General features: G+C 44.9%; 1 long non-coding RNA gene across 1 annotated transcript; it reads left to right on the top strand.

Moving 5' to 3' along the window:
• The first annotated feature begins 7,360 nt into the window (after positions 1-7,360).
• Positions 7,361-12,242, top strand: LOC140204486 (uncharacterized). Its single transcript, XR_011887647.1, has 3 exons — positions 7,361-7,520; positions 9,332-9,393; positions 9,523-12,242. It is a non-coding gene; the product is annotated as an uncharacterized lncRNA (long non-coding RNA).
• The last annotated feature ends 1,718 nt before the right edge of the window (positions 12,243-13,960 follow it).

The raw sequence follows: 13,960 nt of genomic DNA, 5'->3' as shown, positions 1-13,960 counted from the left end.
CCTTCACTACTGATAAGATTAAGAATGCTATTTTTTCTATGAACTCGGGGATAGCTCCTGGCCCTGACGGGTTTACCCTAGAATTTTTTAAATCTTTTGCACCCTCATTAGTCCCCTGGTTATCCAGGGTTCTGGAGGCCTCATTAAAACTTGGTAAACTACCAGAATCCTTTTATAGAGCATTGATCTCTTTAATATTAAAGAAGGATAAAGACCCCGCTCAATGCGCATCTTATAGACCAATATCCTTGTTAAATGTTGACTCCAAGATTTTTTCTAAATTATTAGCAAATAGACTAGAAAAAAGCACTTCTTTATATTATTTCAGAAGATCAAACGGGTTTTATTAAGAATCGCTATTCTTTTTATAATATTCATACACTTCTAAATATTGCCTATACCCCGTCACAAACCGATTCTGAATGTGTCACTTCCCTAGACACTGAAAAAGCCTTTGACAGGGTTGAATGGCCCTACTTATTTAAGGTGCTTGAAATGTTTAACTTCAGCCCGAAATTTATAACCTGGATTAAATTGTTATACCATTCTCCATCTGCAGGCATTCTGACCTCTGCAAGGGACTGGCAGCTGTTGGTGGACCTCGAAGGGCAGCTGAAGTTCCCCAACCATATCGCAGCCACCATCCTGCGACCTGACATTGTCCTAGTGTCTGAGTTGACTAAACAAGTGGTGCTGCTGGAGCTGACCGTCCCATGGGAAGATAGCTTAGAAGAGGCCTTTGAAAGGAAGCTCTCCAAGTACGCAGGACTGGTCAGCAACTGTCAGCAGGCCGGATGGAGAGCGAGGTGTCTCCCAGTGGAGGTTGGTTGTAGGGGATTCGTAGCCCATTCTTTAGTTAGAGCCTTCAGCATTTTGGGCATGGAGGGAGAGAGGAAGAGGAGAGCCATCCGCAGTACCACGGATACGGCAGAGAGGGCCTCAAGATGGCTGTGGCTCAAAAGAGGGGAGCCATGGAGTCATAAGTAGCTAGCCATCTGGACACAAGCTGGGGTCTGATCAGCCCCGGCTGGGTCACCTGGAGGAGGTTGTATGATGTTGAAAGACCCGAAACACCGGATGATTTCAGGAACATCACTGAAGATGTGTCCAGAAGCATCAATAGATGTATGTACACAGCTATGGCGTCAGTTCGTACTAATACTCAAAACTCACCTTTTTTCCCTCTATTTCGAGGTACCAGACAAGGGTGTCCTCTTAGCCCTTTGTTAGCGGATACAGCATTAGAACCACTAGCAATTGCTATTCGAGAATCTCCTAACATTATTGATATAAGTCGTGGGTTAAAGTCTCATAAAGTATCACTTTACACTGATGATATATTTCCAATCCTCAAAAATCTATCCCAGCAGCTCTAGATTTATTAGCCCAATTTAGTCTTTTTTCAGGATACAAATTAAATCTTAATAAGAGTGAATTTTTCCCTATTAATAAGCAAGTTCCCTTATATCAGAACCTGCCGTTTAGATTGGTTAATAATCATTTTTCATATCTTGGGATTAAAATTACCTGTAAACGTAAGGATTTATTTAAGGCTAATTATTTACCCTCAATTGACAATATCACACAACTTTCCTTTAAATGGTGTCCACTTTATTTAACTTTGACTGGTCGTATTAATGCTGTTAAGATGTTTATTCTGCCAAAATTTTTATATATATTTCAGACATTACCAATTTTTGTTCCAAAATCCTTTTTTGATAAAGTAGACTCTAAAATCTCTTCATTTATTCGGCAAAATAAAAACCCGAGGTTGGGTAGAATACATCTACAGAAAGCTAAGAGAGATGAAGGCTTGGCACTACCTAACCTTAGATTTTATTACTGGGCAATTAATATTCGACACATGAAATTTTGGTTACTTGACCAAGATACACCATCCATTCCTAAATGGGTAGTATTGGAATTACATTCTGTTCAAGGCTATGCACTTGGTTTCTCTTCCCTCCGATTTGAAACGATATAAGCAGGTTTGCAACCCAATAGTTAAACATACCTTACGTATCTGGTTCCAATTCCGAAAATTTTTTGATCTTAATCAATTTGTGCTAGCGATTCCTATTATTGGCAATATATTTTTCTCCCCTCCTCTACAGACCGTGCCTTTCAAATTTGGAAGACTAATGGTATATCATGGTTTTCTGACTTATAGAATAGTACAGCACAGTACAGGCCCTTCAGCCCACAATGTTGTGCCAACCCTCAAACCCTGCCTCCTATATAAGCCCCCACCTTAAATTCCTCCATATACCTGTCTGGTAGTCTCTTAAACTTCACTAGTGTATCTGCCTCCACCACTGACTCAGGCAGTGCATTCCACGCACCGACCACTCTCTGAGTAAAAAAACCTTCCTCTAATATCCCCCTTGAACTTCCCACCCCTTAACTTAAAGCCATGTCCTCTTGTATTGAGCAGTGGTGCCCTGGGGAAGTGGCGCTGGCTATCCACTCTATCTATTCCTCTTATTATCTTGTACACCTCTATCATGTCTCCTCTCATCCTCCTTCTCTCCAAAGAGTAAAGCCCTAGCTCCCTTAATCTCTGATCATAATGCATACTTTCTAAACCAGGCAGCATCCTGGTAAAACTCCTCTGTACCCTTTCCAATGCTTCCACATCCTTCCTATAGTGAGGCGACCAGAACTGGACACAATACTCCAAGTGAGGCCTAACCAGAGTTTATAGAGCTGCATCATCACATCGCGACTCTTAAACTCTATCCCTCGACTTATGAAAGCTAACACCCCATAAGCTTTCTTAACTATCCTATCCACCTGTGAGGCAACTTTCAAGGATCTGTGGACATGTACTCCGAGATTCCTCTGCTCCTCCACACTACCAAGTATCCTGCCATTTACTTTGTACTCTGCCTTGGAGTTTGTCCTTCCAAAGTGTACCACCTCACACTTCTCCGGGTTGAACTCCATCTGCCACTTCTCAGCCCACTTCTGCATCCTATCAATGTCTCTCTGCAATCTTTGACAATCCTCTACACTATCTACAACACCACCAACCTTTGTGCCGTCTGCAAACTTGCCAACCCACCCTTCTACCCCCACATCCAGGTCGTTAATAAAAATCACGAAAAGTAGAGGTCCCAGAACAGATCCTTGTGGGACACCACTAGTCACAATCCTCCAATCTGAAAGTACTCCCTCCACCACCACCCTCCGCCTTCTGCAGGCAAGCCAATTCTGAATCCACCTGGCCAAACTTCCTTGGATCCCATGCCTTCTAACTTTCCGAATAAGCCTACCATGTGGAACCTTGTCAAATGCCTTACTAAAATCCATATAGATCACATCCACTGCACTACCCTCATCTATATGCCTGGTCACCTCCTCAAAGAACTCTATCAGGCTTGTTAGACACGATCTGCCCTTCACAAAGCCGTGCTGACTGTCCCTGATCAGACCATGATTCTCTAAATGCCTATAGATCCTATCTCTAAGAATCTTTTCCAACAGCTTTCCCACCACAGACGTAAGGCTCACTGGTCTATAATTACCCAGACTATCCCTACTACCTTTTCTGAACAAGGGGACAACATTCGCCTCCCTCCAATCCTCCGGTACCATTCCCATGGACAACGAGGACATAAAGATCCTAGCCAGAGGCTCAGCAATCTCTTCTCTTGCCTCGTGGAGCAGCCTGGGGAATATTCCATCAGGCCCCGGGGACTTACCTGTCCTAATGTATTTTAACAACTCCACACCTCCTGTCCCTTAATATCAGCATGCTCCAGAACATCAACCTCACTCATATTGTCTTCACCATCATCAAGTTCCCTCTCATTGGTGAATACCGAAGAGAAGTATTCATTGAGGACCTCGCTCACTTCCACAGCCTCCAGGCACATCTTCCCACCTTTATCTCTAATCAGTCCTAACTTCACTCCTGTCATCCTTTTTTTCTTCACATAATTGAAGAATGCCTTGGGGTTTTCCTTTACCCTACTCGCCAAGGCCTTCTCATGCCCCCTTCTTGCTCTTCTCAGCCCCTTCTTAAGCTCCTTTCTTGCTTCCCTATATTCCTCAATAGACCCATCTGATCCTTGCTTCCTAAACCTCATGTATGCTGCCTTCTTCCTCCTGACTAGATTTTCCACCTCACTTGTCACCCATAGTTCCTTCACCCTACCATTCTTTATCTTCCTCACCGGGACAAATTTATCCCCTACATCCCGCAAGAGATCTCTAAACATCGACCACATGTCCATAGTACATTTCCCTGCAAAAACGTCATCCCAATTCACACCCGCAAGTTCTAGCCTTGTAGCCTCATAATTTGCCTTTCCCCAATTAAAATTTTTCCTGTCCTCTTTGATTCTATCCTTTTCCATGATAATTATAAAGGCCAGGGAGCGGTGGTCACTGCCCCCCAGATGCTCACCCACTGAGAGATCTGTGATCTGACCCGGTTCATTACCTAGTACTAGATCTAGCATGGCATTCCCCCTGGTCGGCCTGTCCACATAGTGTGACAGGAATCCATCCTGGACACACTTAACAAACTCTGCCCCATCTAAACCCTTGGAACTAATCAGGTGCCAATCAATATTAGGGAAGTTAAAGTCACCCATGATAACAACCCTGTTATTTTTGCACCTTTCCAAAATCTGCCTACCAATCTGCTCCTCTGTATCTCTGCTGCTACCAGGGGGCCTATAGAATACCCCCAGTAGAGTAACTGCTCCCTTCCTGTTCCTGACTTCCACCCACATTGACTCAAAAGAGGATCCTGCTACATTACCCACCATTTCTGTAGCTGTAATAGTATCCCTGACCAGTAATGCCACCCCTCCTCCCCTTTTTCCGTCCTCTCTATTCCTTTTAAAGCACTGAAATTGAGGAATATTGAGAATCCATTCCTGCCCTGGTGCCAGCCAAGTCTCTGTAACGGCCACTACATCATAATTCCATGTATGTATCCAAGCTCTCAGTTCATCACCTTTGTTCCTGATGCTTCTTGCATTGAGGTATACACATTTCAGCCCTTCTACCTTACTGTCTTTACACTGTTTATTCTGCTTCTCTTTCCTCACCGGGACAAATTTATCCCTTACATCCCTTACATATTTTCAGATGGCTCCCTTATATCTTTTGAACAATTATCTAATAAATACAATTTACCAAGAACACATTTTTTTTAGATATTTGCAAGTTAGAAATTTCCTAAATACCATACTCTCTTCCTTTCCGGCCTTACCCCCACCCCCCAGAAATATTTTAGACGTTATCATCAACCTTAACCCGTTTCAGAAAGGTGTAACGGCTACTATTTATAATACTATCATGAAATTTAGGAAAGCTCCACTCGACAAGATTAGGACTGACTGGGAAAGGGAATTGGGTCTTACTATCCTGGCTGAGGACTGGAACTATATTTTACAACTTGTTAACACCTCCTCTATCTGTTCCAAACACTCTTTAATTCAATTTAAAGTTGTCCATAGAGCACATATCTCTAAAGATAAATTAGCTCGTTATTACCCTCATATTAACCCTCTTTGCGATAGATGTCATGGGGAGATAGCCTCCTTTACCCACATGTTTTGGTCTTGTCCTACTCTGGAAACTTTTTGGAAAGACATTTTTAATATTATCTCAAAGGTTCTGAATAGTGATATTTCTCCCCATCCTATTACTGCTATCTTTGGATTACCTAAACCTTCTAATAATTTACCCCCCTCAGCGCGTAGAATGACTGCATTTCTTACTTTAATGGCAAAAAGATGTATTCTACAACATTGGAAGGAGATTAATGCCCCAACTACGTTTTTTTGGTTCTCTCAAACGATACTGTGTCTAAATTTGGAAAGAATCAGAAGTAATCTTTATGATACTTCAGTTAAATTTGAACAGACCTGGAGATCATTTATTCAATATTTTCATTTAATGTAACTATTTTTTTTCTCTCTGACCACGTATACATTCCCTTCGTGGATTTTATCTGCCGGGTTTGAGGACGCGATTGTTTAATTGTTTAAAGTCCAGTATATACCCAGTTAGCCTATTGCTTTGCTTTGTTAGGTTAGTTGCACGGTAGGTTTTCTTTCTGTTTTTTTTCGTTTTGTTGGTATCTATGAAAAATTAGTATGCAATTATATTACCTTGTTATTCTATAATTAACATACGTTGTGTTGTTTTCTTTTGTATTAATATTACTTTTATATTTATATCCTAACAATGTATTGGTTGCTATATATTTTACTCTTTGTGTACTAATTCAATAAAAAGATTTAAAAAGAAAGAAAGATCTTTGTGCCTCTTCCTCATCCCGGGCCTTTCCGATGTTATCATCTCTCCCGGCCACCTGTGCGTAGGAGCCCGCCCGTTTCGGTCAGGCCCTGTACAGGTGGTCCGCCTGCCCGCAGAGGTGGCAGGACTTGGCCTCCGTGTCCCTCCACCTTGCAGTTTCTGCACAGCACAGCCTTACACTGGGCTGCGATGTGCTCCGCCTTACCGCAGTTCCGGCACACCTTGGGTTGCCCGGCATAAACCAGGAAGCCCCGGTTCCCTCCTGTTGCGAACACTGAGGATGGATGGATGACACAGCCGCTGGTGTCCACCCTCAGCTTCACCCTGACCTGCCCTTTACTTGTCCATACTCCCAGACTGTCGTTGACGTTCTCACACTTGCCCACGCTCTCCACATATGCGCTGGGAATGTGAGGATGCCAACGACCGGTACATAGGGGTTGCACATTAGTACCAGAACCGTTCTCTCTTGCTGCGTTACGTCGGCGTAGAGGGGCTGCGCTTTTAGTAGCGACAGCGGCGCCTCACTCCCCTTCTCACTGAAGCAGTCACGTAACTTCTGCCACCCTGGGGCATGCCCGAAGGTGACGTCGTAGTAACCGGCGAAATCCCGGACGCTGTAAAGATCGTCCACCTTGAAGCCACGGCAATCCGGTAGCACCCTGCAAATGAAGGTCTCCCTACTGAAACCGTTGCCTTCTTTCAAATCTCGAACGCTCAGTCTGACCGTCTTCTTGACCCCAGCCCCACGAATCGAAGCGCTGGTCTCTCCAGCCTTCCTCTTCTCCGATGCGTTCGTCTCTCCAGCCATCCTTCCCTCCATCGCCGCTGCACAGGGGGAAAGGGCCAGATTTCGGAGCCGATTCCCTCCACATTCCACCCCGTGTCAGCCCGAGGCCGCTCCCCTGCCAACGCTCTCTGTGTGCTGAAATGACCACTGGCGATCAGAGCGTTCCGGTAAAGAACGTTTGATCTTAGCTCTTCATCACCGTCTCTCCCCTGCCAGGTTAGCTCCTGGAAGTTTTCCTCTCGGCGCCGGACATCACGTGTCAGAACGGATATCCAGAAAAAAACTACCCAGAGCGATGTGACAGGGAACCAGTCTCCATCATCAGGGACAACAACCCCCGCCCCCCGCCTTAGATTACATCTACACATGTTGGGAGACCGCCGGACGTGGAGCGAGAGTCCGAAGGGCAGCGACGGTCGGAGGAAGTCGCAGTTGAACGATCGACTTATCAGTGAGTTCCAACTTTGCGCAACAGTCTGTTTGATAAGATTGGGCCCTTGTTTTTATTTCGTTTCTTTACTGACCATATAGTCTTGGCAGAAAAGGATCTTGGCGATTGTAGGGATGACTTGCAGTGGACTGAAAAGCTTGAGAATGTAGATATTAAGAAAGAGGATGTGCTGGAGCTTTAGGAAAGCATCAAGTTGAATAAGTCACCGGGACCAGACGGGATGTACCCCAGGCTACTGTGGGAAGCAAGTGAGGAGATTGCTGAACCTCTGGCAATTATCTTTGCATCATCAATGAGGCCAGGAGAGGCTCCGGAGGATTGGAGAGTAGCGGATGTTGTTCCCTTATTCAAGAAAGGGAGTAGAGATATCCCAGGAAATTATAGGCCAGTGAGTCTTACTTCAGTGGTTGGTAAGTTGATGGAGAAGACCCTGAGAGGCAGGATTTGTGAACATTTGGAGAGGCATAACATGGTTAGAAATAGTCAGCATGGCTTTGTCAAAGGCAGGTCGTGCCCTACATCCTGATTGAATTTTTTGAGGATGTGACTAAGCACATTGAAGAAGGTAGAGCCATAGTTGTAGTGTACATGGATCTTAGCAAGCCATTTGATAAGATACCCCATGCAAGGCTTATTGAGAAAGTAAGGAGGCATGGGATCCAAGGGGACGTTGCTTTGTGGATCTAGAACTGGCTTTCCCACAGAAGGCAAAGACTGGTTGTAGATGGGTCATACTCTGCATGAAGGCCGGTGACCAGCGGTGTCCCTCAGGGATCTGTTCTGGGACCCCTACTCTTTGTGATTTTTTTATAAATGACCTGGATGAGGAAGTGAGGAAGTGGAGGGGTGGGTTAGTAAATTTGCTGATGACATAAAGGTTGGGTGTGTTGTGGACAGTGCAGATGGCTGTCAGAGGTTAAAGTGGGACATTGATAGGATGCAAAACTGGGCTGAGAAACGGTAGATGGCGTTCAACCCAGATAAGTGTGAGGTGGTTCATTTTGGTAGGTCAAATATGTTGGCAGAAAATAGTATTAATGATGACTCTTGGCGGTGTGGAGGATCAGAGGGGTCTTGGGGTCTGAGTCCACAGGACACTCAAAGCTGCTACGCAGGTTGACTCTATGGTTACAAACGCATACAGTGCATTGGCCTTCATCAATTGTGGGATTGAGTTTAAGAGCCGAGATGTAATGTTGCAGCTCCTTAGGACCCTGGTCAGACCCCACTTGGAGTACTGCGCTCAATTCTGGTCGCCTCACTATAGGAAGGATGTGGAAACCATAGAAAGGGTGCAGAGGAGATTTACAAGGATGTTGCCTGGATTGGAGGGCATGCCTTGTGAGAATAGATTGAGTGAATTCAGCCCTTTCTCCTTGGAGCGACGGAGGATGAGAGGTGGCTGATAGAGGTGTACAAGAAAATCAGAAGCATTGATTGTGTGGATAGTCAGAGGCTTTTCCCCAGGGCTGAACTGGCTAGCACGAGAGGACATAGTTTTAAGGTGCTTGGAAGTAGGTACAGAGGAGATGTCAGGGGTAAGTTTTTCTATGCAGAGAGTGGTGAGTGCATGGAATGGGCTGCCAGCGGTGGTGGTGGAGGCGGAAACAAAACGGTCTCTTAAGAGACTCCTGGGTAGGAACATGGAGCTTAGAAAAATAGAGGGCTATGGGTAACCCTAGGTAATTTCTAAGGTAGGGACATGTTCGGTACAGCTTTGTGGGCCAAAGGGCCTGTATTGTGCTGTAAATTTTCTTTGTTTCTATGTGTCAATGTTCCCACCGCTATCTCTCCCTCTCTCAACCATACAGGTAAAATATCATCAACACGTTATCTACTGGGGAGGCAAAAGAACTGATGCAACATTACAGTGGTTTGCAAGCTTTAAATATATTTAATACGTTTTGGAAACAGATACATTTACAAAAAGTAGGAAGTTAAAGACTAAAATTTCCACACAGTAGATTAGTAAGTTATAAAATGATTTCTTCTCAAATTTAAGCGGCGTCGTATCACGTCCAAGACGGAAGAGGCTGGAGCGTAAGTGGACAGGGGCATCAGTGCACTGTAGAGGCGTTGAATCTCCTAGAAACGGCTGAAGCGGTTTTTCTGCAGATCATTGCCAACGTGGACTGTTACCGCCTGCAAGATGAAAAGTGAAAGTTTACTTTGAACTTGGAACTTTGAAAAATTTTCTATCAAAGTATGTACAGTACTGTGCCAAATTCTTAGGGACAGACACACACACACACACAAACATATATATAAATAGCGTGCCAAAGACTTTTGCACAGTGCTGTAGTGATTTTATGGATTACACTGTACTGCTGCAAAAAAAAAAATACAAATTTCATTACGTATGTGAGTGATGATCAACCTGATTCTGATGTGGGTCTCTATTGTGGACTGGGAGAGGGGGGATCATGGTTGGGAATAGGGGAAGGGAGAGGCAGTGAGTGGGAAGCACCAGAGAGACATCTGTAATGACCAATAAACCAATTGTTTGGAATCAAATGGCCTTGCCTGGTGTCTCAGGGCTGGGTGTGTCTGCAACCATGCCATCCAAGTGCACTGGCACTCCTCCTCTGCCACTTGTCCCACACCCCTCCTGCGGTGCTCCATCCTCGCCATTCCCAACATTCTTTGCTCCTGCCAGATTTACAAGCTCGCTCTCCGCTCCATGTTGACAAATACAGCGGTGTGTGCAAAAGTCTCAGGCACCCCAGCTAGATAGATATGTAACGCTCGGCTCGATCAACTCACGTCCGTCTAGGGGAACTGCCGTAGGCCCTACCAAACTGTGTACTCACGTTTGCGTAGACGCTACGTAATGCACCCCGATACAAGCCCACACTGTAAAATATCAGACAATACACAATGTACAGTTAAGTTACACTTTATAACTCTTTTTGGTGGTGTGGTTAGTGGACACAAAAAAAAAAACAAAGGTGCCACTCAGTAAATTTGTCAGTTTTGTGCACCAAATTAAGTCGTTGGAGCTCACACCTCCCCGATCCGTCCACAAACGACCTCCGAACCTCCAACAACCTCCGAACCGTCGAATTCCGGTATCCGCCATCCCGGAACCGCCGACCGCTCCCGCACTCGTCCGTCCTCTTCACTCGCCTTGAGCAGGTACACAAATTGGGTGTGACATATATATGTGAATAGGGCTTCTTATAATGTCAGGCACTGAACCAAGATGAAAGAAATACATGAATTCCCAAGCTCCACAGAAATATAGTGATAGTTACGACATTAACAAGATTATAGCCTATCACTACACTTCAGTGTATAACTGGTACAATAAAACATATAATACTTAATTTAATAATATGACAAAGTATTACTAATTATCATAAAATATAATTATCAAGCAAGTAAGGTAACGTTGTTTGCTTAGAAGCCATAGGGTTGTTAGTGAGAAAAATTTACTTTTGTATTGGCGACCACCACAGATGTAGGCTTACTTCTACGGCTGATTCAGAGCAGACAGCAGGGCCCGCAGTGCTGAGCAGTGTTCCTAAGCAGGTATCAAAATAACAGAAACAAAGCAAATAAGTTTTTTACACTTTCAGCCACATAAACTGGAACCAAGTAATCAAGTATGAAACAAGAACGCCTGAAGAACGATTGGTAAAGCCACGAATATTGGTGAATATTAGTATCAAAAGCGGTAGGTTGGCAACTCTGCCTCGTACCGTTTCTCTCGCAGAAATGGTTGGACAGGAAGTGTACCTGTGTGTCTGGATATTCACAATATCCTCACACATCGGGTATTACATGGTTAGACCAATACAGATCCTGTTTAGTCTTTAAGTATGTAAAAAGTGAAAGAAGCTTGAATCTTTACAGAAATTATAATTGTATCTGTACGAATAGAAAATATCGTATTTTGTAAGTGAGAAATGTTAACAGGGGAGGAGAGCAGCCATTTGGGAGATTTGGAAATGTATTTCGTCTCGTTCATTGCTCACTACTCTTTTTCCTATCAACACAAAGAGAAAAAGAGCCTCTTTCCAATCAACTATAGCGGCCGCTGTTAAATTCCCCGCTTGTATATTTTGACATTTTTTTACAGAGGTGCCGGAGTGGCACTCCGGTGAGATCCAGCAGCACTGCACCCCTGGCTGAGGGGTAATAACTGTTCCTGACCCTGATGGTGTGGGTCCTGAGGCTCCTGTACGTCCTTCCCGATGGCTGAGGGGTAATAACTGTTCCTGAACCGGTGGTGTGGGTCCTGAGGTTCCTGTACCTTCACCCTGATGGTTGAGTGGTAATAACTGTTCCTGAACCTGGTGGCACTGAAGGCATTACGCTGACTGTGGTGCTTTACAGACACTTAGATAGGCTGACGGATGATGGAAAATGGCAGGCTATGCGGGAGGGGAGGGTTAGGTTGGTTGATTCATTGATTGAGAGAAGGCACAGAATTGACCCTTCCGGCCCTTCGAGCCTCACCGCCCAGCGATCTCCCGATTTAACACCAGCCTAATCATGGGGCAATTTACAATGACCAATTAAACTACTGACCGGTATGTCTTTGGACAGTGGGAGGAAACCGGAGCACCCAGAGGAAACCCTAGAGAAAACTTCTGGCGTTCACCTTTTTTTTTTACCTGCCATGACTGTTGAGGTCCCTTTGTCTAATCCTGGGTTTTGTGGAACAGGTAGAGCCACGGAGGTGCAAAGTTGGGGGCTCGGAGGACACGCACAGCTTCCCTCTGCTCCTGACCTCGGTCACCCTCTCGGGATAGGCAGACGCGTTGGGAAACCTCTCGGCAACTTGATTCTGCTGGTGCTCGGGCGGGTTCCTGCAGTCGCGTTCCACGGCACTGTCCCGTAACCAGCTCCTGCAGCAGATCCTGTCTGGGGTATGAACTGAATACTTTAGCTAACGAAAAACATTCAAGATTGTTTAGTGTCATTTTCAGTACACAAGTGTCAAGGAGAACGAAATAATCGTAACTCTGGATGGGATGCAGGAGATAAATAAAGCACACCAAGCCAAACACAAGAAGATCTGCAGATGCTGGAAATCCAAGGCAACACACACAAAGTGCCAGAAAAACCCAGTAGGGTCAGGCAGCATTTACGGAAACGTGTAAACAGTCGAGGCTTTAGGCTGAGGCCCTTCATCAGGACTGGAAAGGAAGGGAGAAGACGTTGAGGGTGGGGGAGGAGAGGAAGAAGTACGAGGTGGTAGGTGATAGGTGAGACCGGAAGAGGGGGTGGGGTGAAGTAAAGAGCTGGGAAGTCGATTGGTGGAGGTGATGAAGGGCTGGGGAAGGGGGAATCTGATAGGAGAGGACAGAAGGCCATGGAAGAAGGGGACGATGGTGGAGCACCAGAGGGAGGTGATGGGCAGGTAAGGAGATAAGGTGAGAGAGAGAAATGAGAATGGGGAATGGTGAAGAAGAAAACTAGAAGTTCGACAAATCGATGCTTAACTCACTACTAAGATAAACTCCATAAGATAAAGAACACAATAATAATAATAATAAAAACACAATAAATATAAATACATAAGATAGCTTATATACATGGATTGACTGTACGTGCATAAAGTGACTCTAGGCACAGGAGTGTCTCAAAATCACAATCAATCAGTATATACCATGAAATTTGTCGTTGTGCGGCAGCAGTACCTTGCAATTGAAAATAAAAGCTGTAAATTACAGTAAATATATAAAAAATTAAAAAATTAAACAATTAAACACGTCGTGCAAAAAGACAAAAAGAAAATAGTGAGTTAGTGTTCACAGGTTCGATGTCCATTCAGAAATCTGATGACGGGGGAGAGGCTGTTCCTGAATCACTCAGTGTCTGTACAGAAGGTGACTCTGACAGGAAATGATCAGGTGGTGGTGGTTGGGGTGTGGGTTAGTGTTGGGGAAAGTCACTGTTTCTGAGTCTGGTGGTCCAGGCGTGGATGCTATGCAGCCTCGTCCCCGATGGGAGAGGGACAAACAGTCCGTGAGCAGGGTGGGTGGGATCCTCCCTGACGTTACTGGCTCTTTCCCGGCCCTTGATGGTGGGTAAGCTCCTGGACCGGCTTCACTCACCCCCCGGTGGCTCGTGGGTGTGGACCCACTTCTGGGGATCCTGCGTTCTGATGTTTGATGTTCTGAGCGTTACTCGTTTGTTGTTTCTGTTGTTTGCGTGACTTTGCACGTCTGATGGTCTTGTTTCGTGGGGTGCTTTCTTTAAGTGGGTTCTCTGACATTTCTTTGTTTGTGGCTGCCTGCAAGAAGATGAACCTCGAGGCTGTGCACCATAAGCATACTTTGATAATTACTGTACTTTGTACTTTGAACTTGGAATACATCCTTGATGGCTGGTAGTCTGGTGCTGGTGACACGTTGGGCACTTAATTGTTTCCTGAAACACTTAATTCAACAACTAATAATTCAGTTTTGCTCAGTCCACAAGGCTGTAAT

The sequence above is a fragment of the Mobula birostris genome, chromosome 10 (assembly GCF_030028105.1).
Source record: "Mobula birostris isolate sMobBir1 chromosome 10, sMobBir1.hap1, whole genome shotgun sequence".
NCBI lineage: Eukaryota > Metazoa > Chordata > Chondrichthyes > Myliobatiformes > Myliobatidae > Mobula > Mobula birostris.
The sequence above is the reverse complement of the archived record's forward strand: the minus strand, read 5'-3'. Positions and strand labels throughout refer to the sequence as shown.